We start from the raw sequence: 16,896 nt of genomic DNA, 5'->3' as shown, positions 1-16,896 counted from the left end.
GATTAACAGTGAATTATTGATGGCCAGCTCAACGTATTAAAAATGTGCCCAGCCGTAGGTCAGTGAGTTCTGGACGGGGAGTCCAAGGCAGAGGTGTCCTGGCAAAGCCACTGCTGAGTAACAGATTAACCGTCCTGGGTGTCTGCTCCCTTCCTGCTATCATGAGGATGTGACCAGGGCCAGACCCACCTGCCTGGACTGGGAGGAGGGTCAGTTGAAATAACATGCTGGAGTTCTGAAGCAGGACACAAAGGAATGCAGGCGGATGGAGTCCTAAGCCCGGAGGAGCAGGACGAGGAGTTAACTCTTGCCTCTCGCTACTCTGCCAATGAAGGAGAAAAATCAGCCCATGGAGAAATACAGGAGAGCCGTCAACTGGGAAATGCTGCCTCCATGGCCACTGCCATTGTTGGTATTTTATGAACGCCGCGTTGTCCTCCTGACCTGTCTCTCTACCTTGAAGGTGATGCTCACATGCTAATCCCATTCTCTCCTCCAGACCCTGAGATAACTGAGCACTGGTGTGGCAGAGAGATGTGAGGGAAAGAGATGAGGGACCCAAGAGTGCAGCTGGGCAGCCCGGGCCAGAGCCAAGCTCAGCCCAGGGCACCAAAAAACCCTGACCAGTTCACAGAGAGAGGTGAGGGTGTGGGAAGTGACGGATGGTTCTGGGGTGAAGCACAGAAAGATGGGCGCCCAGGAGACCCACCCACCATGGGAAAGGGATGCTGTGCCTGGCTCAGGCTCTGGGAGACAGCACTTCTCGGAAAACTGGAAACGCCCATCCAATTTCCTTGACATTGATTCAGAGCAACCAGGAAAACTTTTTCCATTTCCGCAGTGCCTTGATGTTGACAAAGGGGTGGCCTGGAGAGCAGAAAGAAATCACCTGATCCCTGGGAGACAGCCACTAAGGTGTCTTTATCAACCAACCTCCGATGTCTGACACAACCTGCAGATGACATTTCTATGCCCGGGAGACTTTAGCTGTGCTTAAGGAAATGCAAACACACCAAGACGGAGGCTGCCTCTGAGCCATGGGATTGCTTTTCAGGCCTTTCAAATCTTCCACCGTTATCCAGCTGGTCCCCAGCCCCTCTTTTCCCCAAGCAGTCACCCAGTCTCTCTCTTGACGTCTTTTTAGCTACAACAGATCTTTCTCTGGTGCCAGGATTATTCAACCACTGGCTTAGCAGCATCTAGATAGACGGTATAATATGAGGAGATTTGATGTCAGACCTCAAATCCTAGCTGCAGCCATGTTCCACTGGACAAGTGACCTCTCTGCAAAGCGAGGATGAGGGAGTGCTCATCTCAAGGTCATGTTGTGCAGCTCAAATGAGATGCTGCCCTTGGAACTGGCTGCTGTGTAGCAAGCACCCAGCAAATATTTGCTGTTGCTAATATTGTTGGGAAATCTCTTTATTGATAATTATTTTCATTCCTGTTTATTTATTCTTTTTAAATGTTTTTGGAGCTCCTACTATGTGGCCAACATAGTGCTAGATACTGAAAGGACTGCCAAGAAGGGCACCCCTTTCACTTCTACCTGGTAATGAAACCGAGAAGGAAGGAGTTAAACATATTCCTAGAGCAAAACCTTTGAGATAAGTTTTGCTACATGCAGCTGTGCATATTCAGCATAATCAACCGTTGTTTAAGACTAATCAGTCTTTCTGGCGCTCCTTAGTATACGAGTGAGCTGTCTTTCCCGGGAAGTCAAAGTCCAGACGTCAAGATTCAGCCTCACAAGGCTGCGGATGAAAACTAACCAGAAAAATCCAGACATTCAAGGGAAAAGAAATTCAGTCTTCAAGGCCAGACACAGGCTGGTGGGAAGGCGCCAACCCACAAGGCCACGTGCTCCCCCACCCCTACCTAAAAGCCCAGATAAAAACCCCTACCTTTTTCCCTTCTAGGAGGTGGATCTGAGTTCTAACTCCCATCTCCTCATCTGGCTGCCTTTTAATACCCAACCTCTTTCCTCACCACAAGCCTGGTGTTTCTAGTTTTTTGGCCCTCCCGTGTGGCAAGTAAACAAACTTGTGTTTATGATCGCTAACAGTAATTCACAATCTAGTCAGAAGGATGAGCCAATGTAAGGGACGTACATTCAGTCAGCACCTACTGTGTGCCAGGCACTGGTTATATATAGCCTCATTTAATCCCCAGAGCAGCCACTGAAGTTTTGTCGTTTCTATTTTATGGCTGAGCATACTGGGGCTCTAGAGGTCACCCGACTTGCCGAAGCACCACAGCTTGTGGATGAGAATACAGGTTTAAGGCAAGACCACCTGCTCTGCCTGCCCCAACCTCTATTGACACTGCTCTGTAGGAAAGCCCCTCACCATAGAGTGAGCCTCAGGCCTTGATGTCAGACGCGTTTCTCTTTTTCCTTTTCGGTAGCCCAGCATCCAAACAGACTTCTCACTTTAGAGGATCTCCCAAGTTTGTGTGGGTCTTGTGGGCACATCCTTCTCCTCTTCTCAAGGATTTCCCTCCAGCAATTATCCCATTTCTCTTCAGCATCATCAATTTCTCCCTCTCTATTAGATTATTCCAAGCTATGCACAAAAATTTCTTAATATCGCCAATTAAAAAACAAAAACAAAATTAAGAAGTGCTGGCAAGGAGGTGGAGAAATGGGAGCCCGCATCCCTTGCTAGTGGGAATGTAAACTGGTTTAGGCACTGGGGGAAATAGGTTGGCGGTTTCTCAAAAAGTAAACAGAGAATTACCATATGACCCAGCAATTCCATTCCTGGGCACATACCCAAGAGGACTGAAAACGGGTGTTCAAATGAAAACCTGTACATGAAAGCTCACAGCAGTGCTATTCACAATAGCCAAAGGTGGAAACAGTCCAAATGTCCATCAACCAATGACTGGATGCACAACTGTGGTCCATCCATACGATGGAATATTATTCAGCCATAAAAAGGAATGAAGTTCTGAGAAATGTTACAATGTGGAAGAACCCCAAACCCATTATGCTAAGTGAAAAAAGCCAGACAGAAAAGGTCACACGTTCTATGATTCCATTTAAGTGAAATGTCTAGAACAGGCAAATCCATAGAGGCAGAAAGCAGATTAGTGGTTACCTGGGCTGGGGGAGGGCGTGAATGGGGAGCAACTATGTAATGGATACGATGTTTGCTTTTGGGGTGATGAAAATGCTTTGGAACTAGGAGGAGACGGTGGTTGCACAACCCTGTGAATATACTAAGTGCCGCTGAATTGTTCGCTTTAAAACGGTTAATTTTATTTCAAGTGAATTTCACCTCAATTAAAAAAACAACTTCCTTTGACCCCATGACCTCTGTTATCATCCCATTTCCTTGCTCTTTGTTATAGCAAAACTCTCCCAAAGAGAATTCACTGTCTCCACCTTGCATCTTCATTCCTCAGCTCATGCCAATGGGGTTTTCGACCCACCACACCACTCAAGTTGCTCTTACTGAGGACATCAACGACCCAAAGTCAATAGTCAGTCTCCTGTAACCTCCCAGCAGCTTCGATGAAGTTGACCACTCCTCTTCCTCCTGGGTCCTTCTGGAAACTTCCTCTTCCCATCTTCCAGCCAACACGCTGGCCTGGTTTTCCCTCAGCCTCCCTGGCCACTCATTCTTAGTCAGCTCGGCTGTTGCCCCCTCGCCTACCAGACCTCCCAGGTGGAGCGTCCCAGGACTCAGCCCGAAGCCCTCGTCTCTGCTGTGCATGCTTTCTCCTTGGGTGACTTCACCCAGACTCGGAGCCTTAAAACCATCGATATGCTGCTGACACTCCCAAATCTCTCTCTGGGGCTTGAACCTTTCCCTGGAGATCCAGACTCACCTGTCCACCCGCTGGGACAGTGTCCTCACTCCACCTAGAAGCTTCTCAAACATAGCAGGTCCCAAACTGAACTTCCGACAGCCCTGCCCGAATCCCCTCTTTCCTCAGGTCTCCCCTTATTCCAGGCCCCCCTCCCAGTGTCTCAGGTCAAACAGTAAAGACTCCTTCCTTCCCCTGGATTCCCTCCTAGTGGCTGTCCAGGTCATCAAAACCCTCATCAGTTCTGCTGTCAATTATATCTGGGGCAGACGACGTCGTCTCTCACCAGGGAGATGGCCACAGCCTCCTGGCAGCTGTCCCTTCTCATCCCCGACTCCCCAGACATAAAATGCAACCCTCATCATTAATCCACCCCCATAAGCTCCATCTACCCCACCCTGATTTACTTTTGGAATGGCACCAGTCACCACCGGATGAACGTTTACCTGTTGGTTGATGTGTGTCCTCCAGCTAGAATATGCAGCCCGGAGAGCTGAGATTTGGTTGTCATGCCGGTCACTCTCTCTGCCTCCCTAACTCCAGTCCCCACCTTCTCTGCCTGGCTCTTGCCCTGGGAGGCTGGCCCTGAAGGACCGCATCGGCTGACTCCCTTGCAACTGGCCCTTGGCCCAAGAAAGGCACTGGCAAGAGATCAGGGGGTGGAAAGAGAAAGAGCTGGGAGTGTTTCTTCCTTGCTACCTCCCTGCTCTAATTCAGCAGCTCCGGCAACAGCTGCATCCTCCCCAACCACCGATCCCTACAGGCCGCCGTCCTCCATGGCTCCAGCCCTCCCTGGGCTCCCCAGACAGCACTTCCTCCCCTTGCCCTCAGTGCTGGCAGTAAGGGCTCCTTGCCGTCACAGGGAGCCTGGCCATCCCCTCTGTAAGTCCTCCCTTCACACACACCATCTGGGATGGATTCTGTTTCCTCCTGAAACCCTAGCCCAGCCAGCACCTAGGATAGAACGCACTGGAACAGAGTGGGTGCGCAATTAACATTTTTAATTAATTAATTAGCAGAAGAAGGAATAGAAGGAAATCAATATGCTACTTAAAGGAATGAATAGATCAAAGAGGGGAGCAAACTGTCTTTTGTCTTTGAAGTGAAGAATGAATTAAGCCAAGGAGTTAACTTTCATGGAAGCATAAAGGGGAAAGAATGTCAACAAAATCCATTGGTTAATTTGAATTGTGTGCTCAACAGAGTTCTCAATCTGTCTCCTCTATTGGCTTTTACTTTGAAGGTTAAGAGTACAGGACCTTCCTTCCAGCCAGTGGATGAAGTCTCTGAGATCCCCTTGACCTTGGAGCCCCCCGCTGCCGGCCCCACCTTCCGGGCCTGGCTGCACATGCTCTGAGGTTGTGTGTGGAGTGTTCAGGCTTACCCTCTGCCCGCAGCGGCACAGGCTGTGCCCTGCTCAGGGAAGGTCCCCAGGGCCCGCGCCCCTGCACTAAGGGGAGGGAACACCGAGGGGCTTCTCCAACAAGAGGGGACCTCCCTCACTAAGCAGGAGCACCAGCCGTGAGCATCAGCTCCTCTGGTCTCCCTGGTTCGCCCTGCTTCTAGCCTGCAAGTCAGGTCTGTGGCTTCGCAACAGCCCCAAGGGTGGAGAACCAGCATGAATTTGGAGGCAAGACCCGCAAGTATCTCAGCCTTCTAAAGGCTTGGGCCAGAGCACGGCAGAAAAAAACAAAACAGCAAATCCAAGTGCCACTGGGCCAAGACGTTACAGGGAGCTGGGAGAGGAGGCTCTGCGGCTGCCGCCCCTTTCCTTGTCTCTGTTTCCCGAGCAGCAGCTGCCGGGGATGGCGGAGCAGAGGCACTGCCTCCGTGGCATTGGGTGAGGAGGGCAGTGTCTCCAATGAAGTCAGGGGAAGCCAAGTTCTCGCTCTGGGGAGAGGGCAAAGGGGCAGAGCAAGGGAGGAGCAGAGTCAAGACTGACCGCCCGCTGACGTCAGTGTTTTGCCCAGGCTAGCCAGGCTGGATCACCCTGTTGAAGTTTGACAGACCTGAATGAGCTCCTGGGGCTGTAAACATCCCAGCCGCTGTGCTGGGGGCTCATTCTACCCTGAGAAGCAGCCACAGGCGAGGCTACATGTGGACACCTATTTGCTACATTTTGCCAGGTAACGTCTCCTCTGGGGAAGAAATCCATCCATCCATCCATTTGCTTACTTATTCATTTATTCAACAAAGTCTTCCTGAGGACTTACTAACGGCCAGGCCCTTTGTTAGTTGCTGGGGATACAGAAATGAATCAGGTAAAGTGCCTCCTGGAAGGAGCTCACACTTGTAGAAGGGAGACAACCAGGTAACGGAGAACTGTAACAGTGGAGAACGTGTTCCTTCATTCATTCGACAAACGTTTACTGAGTGTGTACTGCAGTCCAGGCACTGTTCCAGGCACTGGGGATGGAGCAATGAAAACACAGGCAACAATGCCTGTCCTCAGGGAGCTTACGTTCTAAGGAGGGAGACAGATCACAAACAAACCACATAAGTAAATGATACAGTGTATCAGAATGTGATAAGTGCTATGGAAAAAACACAAAGAAGGAGACTGGGAGTGCTGGCATGGTGATGGTGGGGCAGAGTGAATTTTAAAAAGATGGTTCTGGGAAGGCCTCACTGGAAAGGTGACATCTCAGCAAAGACTAGAAGGAAGAGAGAGGTTGAGCCACGTGGAGAACTGGGCTGTGTGTTACAATCATCAAAGACCCAAGAAGCTAAGTGCCCGGCAGCCCAGAGGGAGAGCTGTCTGGGGGTGCAGGCAAGGAGACGTCCAGCAGAAGGACAGCCGAGGGATAAGGGCCAAAAGGGCAAGGGGCTACCTCAGTGCAGAGTGAGTGGGTGAGGAGAGTGATGGGAGATCTTTCCAGAGAGGTAAGGGGACAAGAAGATGGGACCAGTCTAGTTGCTTGGACTGGATCCCGTCGGCGAGGGGTTTGCTTTGCGTGGTGGGCTGGCGGAGTGAGTGAGAGATTAAGATGCTGCTACTAGACCACCGGGGCTCAAACCCCAGCTCCACCACTGGCTCTGTGACTCTGCTCTGAGCCTCGGTGTCTTCCCTATCTGTAAAATGGGAAGATTCACAGAGCCCACCTCATAGGATCAGCGACTGAGAACTGTGTCTGCATTATGTGTTCCTCCGAAAGGGCGTGGAAGGCGGCCTGGAATAGGGGGCTGGGCCAGAATGGTGGCCTGGAGGCTCATTCGAGATCTCGAGAATGAGAGCTTGCAAGACCCTTGATCACACATCCCAGAGCGGGATGTCTGCATGTAGAGACGATTATCCCTTCATTGGATGCATCTTCCAGGCAACATGCCAGAGATACAGATGTGGTTCTGGCCTCTTGGGTTTGCAATCTGGCTGTGAGGGCACAGACACCAACATGCACCATGCAGGGCAGGCTTCATAGGGTGTGTGGGGTCAAGGGGCGAAGCTTGACCCTTGAGAAACCTAGAATGCCAGAGAGGGTGGCGACAGCAAGATGCAGGTCATTGCTACCACTTGGAGAGTTTCTTAAAAACATACATTTCTGGCCCCGACCAAAACTCACTGATTCTAAAAATCCAGAGGGAAGTTCTGATAAGCTATAACTTTAATGGGTCCCAGGTAATTCTAACTATCAGCAAAATTGGCAAATGCTGATCCAACACTCTCCTTCTGCAACTCTCTCCTTCTGGAGACAAGCAGCGTGAGGTCCAGAGATTTGCCCAAGGATGCACAAGCAGCACGTCCCAGAGGCAGGCCTGGAAACAGGAGCCCTTGCTTCCATCTGCATTCCTAACAAATTTCCTAGAGCTTCCTAGCAAAGCCCCGCAAACTGGGGAGCTTGCAACAGCAGAAATGTATCCTCTTGTAGTTCTACAGGCCGGAAGTCTGAGACCAAGTGCTGGCAAGGCCACGCTCTCCTGAGGGCTCTGGGGAGACTCTGTTCGACGCCTCTCTCTCAGCTTCCGAGGATTTACTGGCAATCCTTGGGGCTCTCTGGCTTGCCGCTGCATCGCTCCGATCTCTGTCTCCGTCCTCACATGGCCTTCTCCCTGTGTGTCCTCTTCTTATAAAGACATCAGTCATATTCACTTAGGGCCCACCCTACTCCTGGATGACTTTATCTTAACTAATTACATCTGCAATGACCTTATGTCCAAATAAGGTCAGTTCTGAGATACTGGGAGTTAGGACCTCAGCATATCTTTTGGAGAGACACAATTCAACGCACAACACCATCCAAGGCTTATCTGTTCCTCTCGCTGACATATTTAGTTGTTATGGCCCGCTTAATTTCAGGAAGGTTTGAGGGCACTGACACTAAAATAAAACAGTTAAAAGGGCTAATATAATAAGAAATAATGAATAAGTAATGCCAAAGAACCACAAAATGGAGGCGGGACCATCACAGTAACAGACACTTTGGTGAGAGACGGTTTGCAGCCAGAGAGGACTCAGTTTCACTCTGAGTGTCTGGACTTCTGACTGCCCACGGGAATGCCTCACACTGGCAGTTATCTTTACAGGAGTGTGGCTGGGGTGACCAGAAAGGACCCCTTCAAGCAAAGCTAGCCTTAGTGACGTGGGAGTGTGTCACGCGGGCCTTCCAAACTTGTAGATATTACTCCCCAAGCTTGGTTCACAGGTTGTTGTGGAAAACCAATGAGATGATGCAAATTAAATAATAACTGGAATAAACAACATTTTATAAGGCTTTGCAAAACGCTTTCACATTTGTTATCAGAGATCATCCTCCCTAGAATTTTGTGTAGTGGGTCCACCCACGCATTATACTCACGATGAGAAGACTGAGGCGCAGAAGGTAACTCAAGGTCACGGTGAGTTATAAATGAGTCACAACTAAGCTAGGTTCCTGGATCTCAGCCCAGGCTTCTCCCCACTGCCTCTCCCATGACAGCGAGGCTTTAACGCCCCCCACAGCTCTTCCTGTCTTCAGTTTTCAAAGTCATCTCAACCAATCCAACAATCAATCAATCAGTATGTAAGTCCAGTAAATGGCTATATTTAATAAAATGATTATTTATTTTGGTTATTACTTAATTTACATTATCTCATCTGTTTTCAACAACAATCTGTGAAACAGCCTTGACAAGTATTACTGCAAGGCTGGAATAAAGTCAAGAGCCGCCAACATCCCAGCCAAGTGGGGTTCTATTGAATGAGACCCTGAGACAGGATGCTTGAAGGAATGGAGGTACCCCTCAGCCTCCATTATAAGCTTCAACCTCCTCTCCAGCATGGCTTCCTTCCAGCTAAGAGAGACAACCACTTCCTGGAGAGTTCTCAAGCCAGAATACATTGGACTGAATCGAATTGAAAGGATCCTTTTAAAGGCATTGAAGAGAGCCACTAAGGTGAATCAGCTGGGTTCTGTAGCTAAGCTAGAGTTTGGTACAGAAGCAAAGATGGAAATCAATATGTATTAAGTTCGTCCTATAACAAGCAACAGCTTGTCGTTATTAGGAGCCCCTCAAATAAACTATTGCATTTCATCCCCCTAATCATCCTGCAAGAATCCATTTTTGAGATGAATACACTGAGACTCAGGTTAAGTGGCTTGCCTGCTGTCAAACCATCCTGCTGCCTCTCTGTGTAGACTTCTGCCAGGGGCGTCACTCAGGGTGCCCAGGTTTTCCTCCCCCTTCAACCACTCTGCAGGCACCAAGTACCCACGTGACCAGGCTGTGGGCACAGTGGGGAGTAAGTAGGTATGGAATTCTCCAGATGTTCAGACATGTGCTTTCTGGGCAGCAAATATTGGAGGTTCCAGATGAGGAGAGTTACTCACCATCCTGCAATCTGTCTGAACATGAAGCTCCCCGCAAGTTACAGCCCAGGAAACACTCTTGCCACACACACCCTCAAACCATGTTCCCAGATGGGGCATTCGTCCTGCCTCTCTGTCTCCTTCCTGTCCTAGGGGACCAGGTTGGACACACTCAGAGAAGCCTCATCTCCCGCCTTGAGCACAGAGCTTCCCCCTAAAGAGCCCCCAGTGCACCCAGAATTGCAGCCTGTCTGCCCCTCGCTGCCCTGGGGTGAAGCTTGGCTCAACACCTCCCAGGTGTCAAAGCGTGATTGACTGACATTGGCTGGTCAGCATCCTCCCTGTCACCACTGTGAGGCAGACCACGGAATGTCTCCCTTCCTCCGGAGCGCACCCTTGACCTTTATAAAATGGGTGGCTCCTAAATGCCTTCTGAAGGACCAGAGCCAGGCTGGCTGATAAGAACATGGATTTTCCAAGCACAGCCCTTGGAATTCTGATTTAATGGATCTAGGATGGGTCAGGGCATCTGAAGTTGAACAAGCACCGACCCCACCACCCTCAGATGGTCCAGATGCGCAGCCTTCAAGCAAGCCATCAGCTTATGAGTGTCTCCCAAACTTCAGCCTTAGTTCGCCCATTGATGATATGGTACTTTAAGTAGAGTTATTTATATTTTTTATCCGGCTTTGCCCTAGGCCAGTAGTTCTCACCCTGGTTGTTCATTAATGCTGCTTGGAGAGTGTTAGATAAAATCCTAAAGCCAGGCCCCCTCTCTGGGCTGGAGCATTTGAAAGCTCGCTGGGCAACTGCGAGGTGTGGCCACGGTTGAGGACCACTTCCTTAAGTAATGATGTGCATGAAATCAAACAGATACTAAAATATACGCATAAACACTAAAACGAAAGCTTGCTCACCCACAAACCACCAAAAAGCGCCCTGGGCTCCACGCTTTGAGGAACCCTGGACTAGATGGGACTGTCCTCCCAGTCTGTCAGGTCCCCGTCTAGAAAAAGACAGAATTCTCTTCAATGAGTCTCTGGTACACACTGGAGCCTACCAGGCCACTTCACAGGAGTGACCTCGTGATCCCCCAGGGCAACCTGCCACAGGAGGTCATTACCATCCCTATTTTCCAGATTTGGAAACTGAGCCTTAGAGGTTCCCAAATGCTGACTCTTTCAGAACCAGGAAGTTAGCTGCAGAGAATGCAACTCCAGCTGCCCAACTGTCAACGCCACACTTTTCCTATCACGTCAGGGCCAGAGAAGTGAGCAGCCCCGCCTTCCAGTGGGGTTGGGGTGAGGGGCGGCGAGAGTCTCCGTGTGTGCTGGGGTGTAATGTTGGCTGAGAAGAGCCTTTCTTTCCAAAGGGTCAGCATGGGGATCAAGTGTGCTTGGATGAACACATCCCTCTGCGAGCAGTCTGGTCTTACCCCACTCAATCCTGTCATTAACTCCCTCTGGTCTCGTCTAAGATTAGAAAAAAGGAATAAAGTTTCACTACCATCAGAGGAGCCAAGCTTTAATCAGCGTTATAAACATCAGACTTGTCATTATTCAGTCGTTTGTGTGGCTAACAGGCTGGTCCACGACCTTTAATTCCTGGAAAAGTCTAATTGCATGAAAGCTGAGCACAGTTTGAAAACAGGCTGCATTGTTTACTGATCCAACCTAATTAGCTTCAAATTTCCCGAGCAGCTAAAGAGCAATGAGACGCATTGTGTGTTCTCCACAGCAAGTGAGGAGGCCTCTGCTCCCGGACAGCCCCAGACAGCTTGGCATTTGGAGGCTGACCCTTCGAGGAGGTTTCAAAGCATCATCGTGAGGGACACAGTCAGATGCCAGGAGGGAGTCCCCAAATTTATTTTACTTCTGAAGACAACAATGAACGCTTCTGGTTATGAAATCCTAGAATATCAGTCCTAGCAATGCAGGGTCCAGAGGAAGCACGTTGCAGAATTTCATTTTAGAAATGAGGACACAGAGGCCAGCCCGGTGGCGCAGCGGTTAAGTGCGCACATTCCTCTTCAGTGGCCCGGGGTTCGCTGGTTTGGATCCCAGGTGCGGACATGGCACCACGTGGCAAGCCATGCTGTGGTAGGCATCCCACATATAAAGTAGAGGAAGATGGGCACGGGTGTTAGCTCAGGGCCAGTCTTCCTCAGAAAAAAGAGGAGGATCGGCAGATGTTAGCTCAGGGCTAATCTTCCTCAGGAAAAAAAAAAAAAGAAAGAAATGAGGACACAAAAGACTCAGAGCAACGGGGCTGGTTATTAGCAGGGCCAGAGGAGGAAGAAGCCACGTACCCCGAGGCTGACTTCATTCTAGATTCTGAGCACCATGACTGCTGGGATGCATAATGATTAGCCCTGTCCCCTAGGACTGCACTGTGGATCGGGGAGAGAGGGGCTCACACAGGGATCAAATGTTCTGACATACTCTAACACAGGTTAGAAATGGGGTGCTGGGGAGGAGGCGTGCAGCCGTGTGGTTGGAGGTTCGCCCATTCGTGCATTCATTTATTCACTCATTCATTCATTCAACAGTGTTTACTGAAGATCTGCTCCATGCCAGGCCTACCCTGTGCTAGGCATTATGGGCCCAGGGCTGAACAAGGCAGAAAACGTCCCCGCCCTCCTGGCCCTTACGCATTATGACTAATCAGACATTAAACAATCACGCGCTTGAATAGCTGTTTAGGTACATGTATGGAAAACTCTAGAAAGTGATGTAAGGTGGTAAGAGAGGCTATATCAGAAGATTCTGACCTAAACTGAAGAGTGAGAATTAACCACCTGTCCGTCCAGGTGGAAGGAGCAGCGGACAGAAAGGGCTGGGGCTGAAAGGTGCTCGTGTGTGAGGGTTGGAGAGACAGCGTGGCTGGAGACCCCGCCGTGGGGCTGGGCAAGGGCTGCCTTGCAGACGAGGTTAGGGATACAGGTTGAATCCTAAGAGCAATGGGAAGTAGCGACGTCTCTAAATTGGGGCGGGGGGGGGGGGGAGGATGATGAGGTCGGCTCTTTACAAAGGCCTCTCGGGCAGCCACATGGAGCATTGAGGGCAGACGGCAGGATGGTGACAAAGTGGAAGCAGGAAGAACCAATTTGGTTCATATGAAAGATGATGGAGCTTAGACCAGGGTGAGGCCAGGGGCAGTGAACTACTTGCAAGGTGGTGCTCAGAATCTCAGGAAAGGACAACCCAGACTGAGTCCTACACACACGGGCTGCCGTGGGAACAGTGGCTAGCTCAGCTGCTGTCACTATTGAGCCCGTCCTGCCCTTGGTCCGTGCTGGGAGGTGACGGTTAGCCTCCTTCACAGCCTGCAGGAAGTCTCTCGAGGGAAGATGCTGTAGGGCCGTAGACAGCACAGGAACTTCAGCTCAGAGACACACCAGGAGGGCTTCCAGTCCTGATGACGTAGCTTTGTAACCCTGGACAGGTTATGTAACCATGCTGAGCTACAATTTCCTTCTTTTGGAAAAGGGAAATTTGAATTTCTTTTGGCAGGTCGAGCGCTACAATAAAATAAGATGTGTGTCGAGTCAGGCACTGTGGAGCGGTTCATGAAATCTCAGCCCCCACCTCTCAACCTTTCTGGTGGCACATATTCTTCTCTCCATCCTCTTCAAGCGCCGAAGAGTCTTTGAATGCCTAGTTCAATGTCCTCCTTTTGTCTTGCACTCCATGAAAATCAAACATCAGCTCTTACTGGCTTGTTATGACTGATTGAGTCTGTTACGCTGGATGATATTACTGGAAAGAACTAAGATTGGTTGTCTTGCAACAGATGGAATAAGTAAGTAGGACGCTTTGTTATGTCGTCCCACCCTGTCCACCAGCCCTGATGTCCCACACCAGCCTGGCTCTGCCGGAGACCCGTCCACCACTCCGAACTGCACACACTGCGTGTCCAGAACACCCGCCTCCCTCCGCTCTGCTTCTCTGGATGACACTCACGTTTCAAAACTCAACCTAGGTCTCGCCTTTTCCAAGAGACCCCCAGTAACTACCCAGAAATCTTGTGGATATAGTATTCTGTTTTGAAAGTGGAGAAACTAAGCTTAAAACCCTTGGTATCCACAAACAAGTCCAAATTCTTCAGCAGAATACACACCAGCCTTTACCACTTGGCCTCACTATCCATTTCTGGCCTACACTAACCACGAAGCAGCAAATGCAGAGTTCTTGAGCCATCACTCCCCTCTTACTCCCATGGCAGACATCATTAATGAATCGTACAACCCTTTCCATTGAGCCTGGATACAGCCTCAGAATCCTTCTCATCGCAGCACCACAGGCATTCAGTATGATGCAGGCATGACCCAGGCACCAGAGTTGCCGAATGAGGTGCTGCCTGCTTGCGCTCACTGCTGACTCAATGTGCGACGTGAGTGGGCCACACAGTGTGACACCTGTGTGCTTTGGTCCATATTCTCTGCCTTCTCCTCCTGCCACCGCTGCCTAATTCAAACAATGCCTCCTTCCTAGATTGCCCAATGCAGCCAGGCGGAACTAACCATTCCTCCATCCTACCCTGGGCTGCCAGCACCCAGTCCTTACTGAGCCTAGTGACTCGGGGAGGAGTTTAAAATGGCAAGCTCATCCTTTATTGATTTGCTTTTTAAATCACAAGAGAGGCAGTGATGAGAGCAGAAGAGGGGAAAATATAAAAATGGGATAGATTTCACTCAGGCCGAGCTTCTGGACCAAGAATTCCCATAGCCTGGCTCAGCGGGGGACAGGTTGCTCTGAAACCTTGGCGTTCTTAAAATACGTACAGGGAGAAGTCCCAGGATGGCCAATCCTCTCTCCATCTCTACAGGGCTGTCTTCCTGGCTGGTTATCCAAATGCGGCCATTCTCTGCTTTAATTATCAAGGCCTCCGTTCTGTGCTCATCCACTCATTTGCTCAATCAACCACTCAATCAATACTAACACCTACAGCGTGCCAGTTGACCTGAGCTGGGCCCGGGGGCACTGAATGGACAAGCCAGTCTGGTCCATCCCCCATGGGGCTGACCTCCCAGTGGTACTGTCTGAAATCCGGGGTGAGGTCCATCCAAGCTGTTCCCTTGAAGAGCCACACACACCTCCTGTCCTTGAACCCTAGGGTGCAGGTGGCCCCAAGCCCTGCCTCCCTACAGCTCTTTCTCCCCTTCTCAGGGGTTTCCCCACTCGCCTCTTCTCCTCCCCAGCGCTCTCTCCTACCCTCCCTGGGGGACGTTTCTCTCCTACCCTACCCGGGGGACGCTTCTCTCTTCGGGATCTTTCCCCTGACAGTCTTCCACAAGGCACCCCCATAGCCCCCCATCACCCCCAATCTACGCCATCCCTTGCCAGTGCTGACATACACCACAGAGTCTCCCCTATGGAGTCATTTCTCACAATCCCCGTGAGGCACTTATGGAATAGGGAGAATCACAAAACTAGAGAAATCGTGGATTCACAAGAAATAGCAAAAGAACAGGCGTCAACTGAAGTATATATGCAATATCTTTTCTTCAAGTTTAAATCATTTAATTAATTAACAGCTTTAAGTGAAACATACACAGGAGGAGCTGGTTCAAACGGAGATGAGAATCAGGCCCTTCCACACTTCCTCTCCTGTCAGCCCAGAACATTCGGGCAGCCCTGGGATCGCAGCGTCTCTGGGGTGCAGCCCAGCCTCAGAGTTTCTGGTTATGCTGGGAAACTGCCCCACTGGCCTTCAGGGGAGACCAGGGAGACCACGGTTAGAGCCAGTCATTTGGCATTTTACAGGCCTTTGTCATCACAAAGGCCATCGGCATTCCAGGGGCAGCCAGAGCCCCCTGTTAGGCATACATGACCTGGGACCCCATGGCCTACGCTCGAATCCCGCCTCCTCTCCCCAGTCCCTGTGACTCCAGGCAAGTCCCTTCACTTCACAGGGCTTCTGTCTCCTCATCTGTAACTAGGGGTGAAGACCATGATGCCAGCCTCAGAGGAGTGTTGTGAGGATCAAGACAATACGTCCATAGCACTTAGAGCACCATCTCATGCTGGAAATGCTCAATAGCAGGTGGGGGAATTGAGGCTCAGACAGGTGAGGCTACTAGCCCAAGGTCACACAGCAAGAAAGAAACAGAGTGACGCTGAGCTCTCTCTGCCACACTAGCTCATGACGCATGTTGGAGGTCACTGGCCCTCAGGTGACAAGTTTTCTTTGTATCTGGGCATGGAGTCAGGGCACATAGGAAAACTCCAGCCTTGCAGCTGACCTTTGATCCAAAGGGACCTGGGACTTCTGGATGAGGGCCCTATCGTCAGTCTCAGGCCTAAAATCAATCAATCCTTCTCTGCATTGCTGGACTCCCATCCAGTGCAGGCCATTTTTCCTGCTTTTTATCATCTTGGCCCCACCTCTTACCCTCTTGGCCTCACTTCCTAGAACACTGCTGGCGTGGGGATTTCTGAGGTCTGAGGCCATGCAGCACTGAGAGGTGACATGTTGTGCAGCGTCCTTGGTACCCGGGCTGGGCTCTTTCTGCTGTGCTATCAAGATCGCTGGTCTTTGAGCCCCCAGGCCCTGTGCACCACCTCTCTCCAGGGATTCAGCACGGGACAGACCTAAGCCCTCTTTCCCAAGCCCGCTGCCCCTGCCCCCCTGGCCTGCCCGCCTGCCTGGCGAGGACGCCCCGGGCCGTGGCCCACTCTCATCCCCGGCCCGCTCCCACCCTCCTGGGGAACGTGAGCTGGCGGGAGCTCCGCCCTGGGTCAGCCGGCAGGTGTCCCAGCCGCCGCACTCCTGGCTGCTTGGCCACGAGCCACTATTGCGTCTTCCCAAACTTCAGCGTTGGCATCTGTGAAATGGGAGCCGCAACAGCGAACCCACCTGACGGCCGGCTGGGAGGGTGAAGGGTTCTCGGGAAGGCTCGTTCTGTGACTGCCTGGACAGTCTCCTGGGACAACACTACGGATAAACGTCAGCTGTGGCTATTAAACCAGAGCTCACAATTAATCCAATCCTTTCCACACTCACAATTTTTGTAACGAAGAAAAGAAACGTCGCCTCACAGGTATGAGCAGAGATGAGTTAGGGAAGCTTGGGTCCCACCGCTTGCAAACTGCGTGAACTTGCACAGGTTTCCTCAAATCTGAGATTTAGCTGCCTCATTTGTAAAATTGAAAACGCAGTACCGAACTCACTTGGTGTCAAGATTAAAAGAGATAATGGAGTAGATCTTCAAAGTTCTCGTCACAAGAAAAAAACTGTAACCATCTGAGGGGAGAGACGTTAACTAAACTTATTGTGGCAATCATTTCACAGTAAATAC

The 16,896-nt window shown here is 50.6% G+C and overlaps 1 protein-coding gene across 1 annotated transcript in view; it reads right to left on the bottom strand.

The window, feature by feature from the left end:
* The window catches only part of SLC2A9 (solute carrier family 2 member 9), a 224,152-nt gene that overhangs the window by 192,027 nt on the left and 15,229 nt on the right, over positions 1-16,896 (bottom strand). The window lies entirely within an intron of this gene.

The sequence above is a fragment of the Equus quagga genome, chromosome 3 (assembly GCF_021613505.1).
Source record: "Equus quagga isolate Etosha38 chromosome 3, UCLA_HA_Equagga_1.0, whole genome shotgun sequence".
In the NCBI taxonomy this organism is placed as follows: Eukaryota; Metazoa; Chordata; class Mammalia; order Perissodactyla; family Equidae; genus Equus; species Equus quagga.
This window is presented reverse-complemented; position numbering and strand designations above follow the sequence as displayed.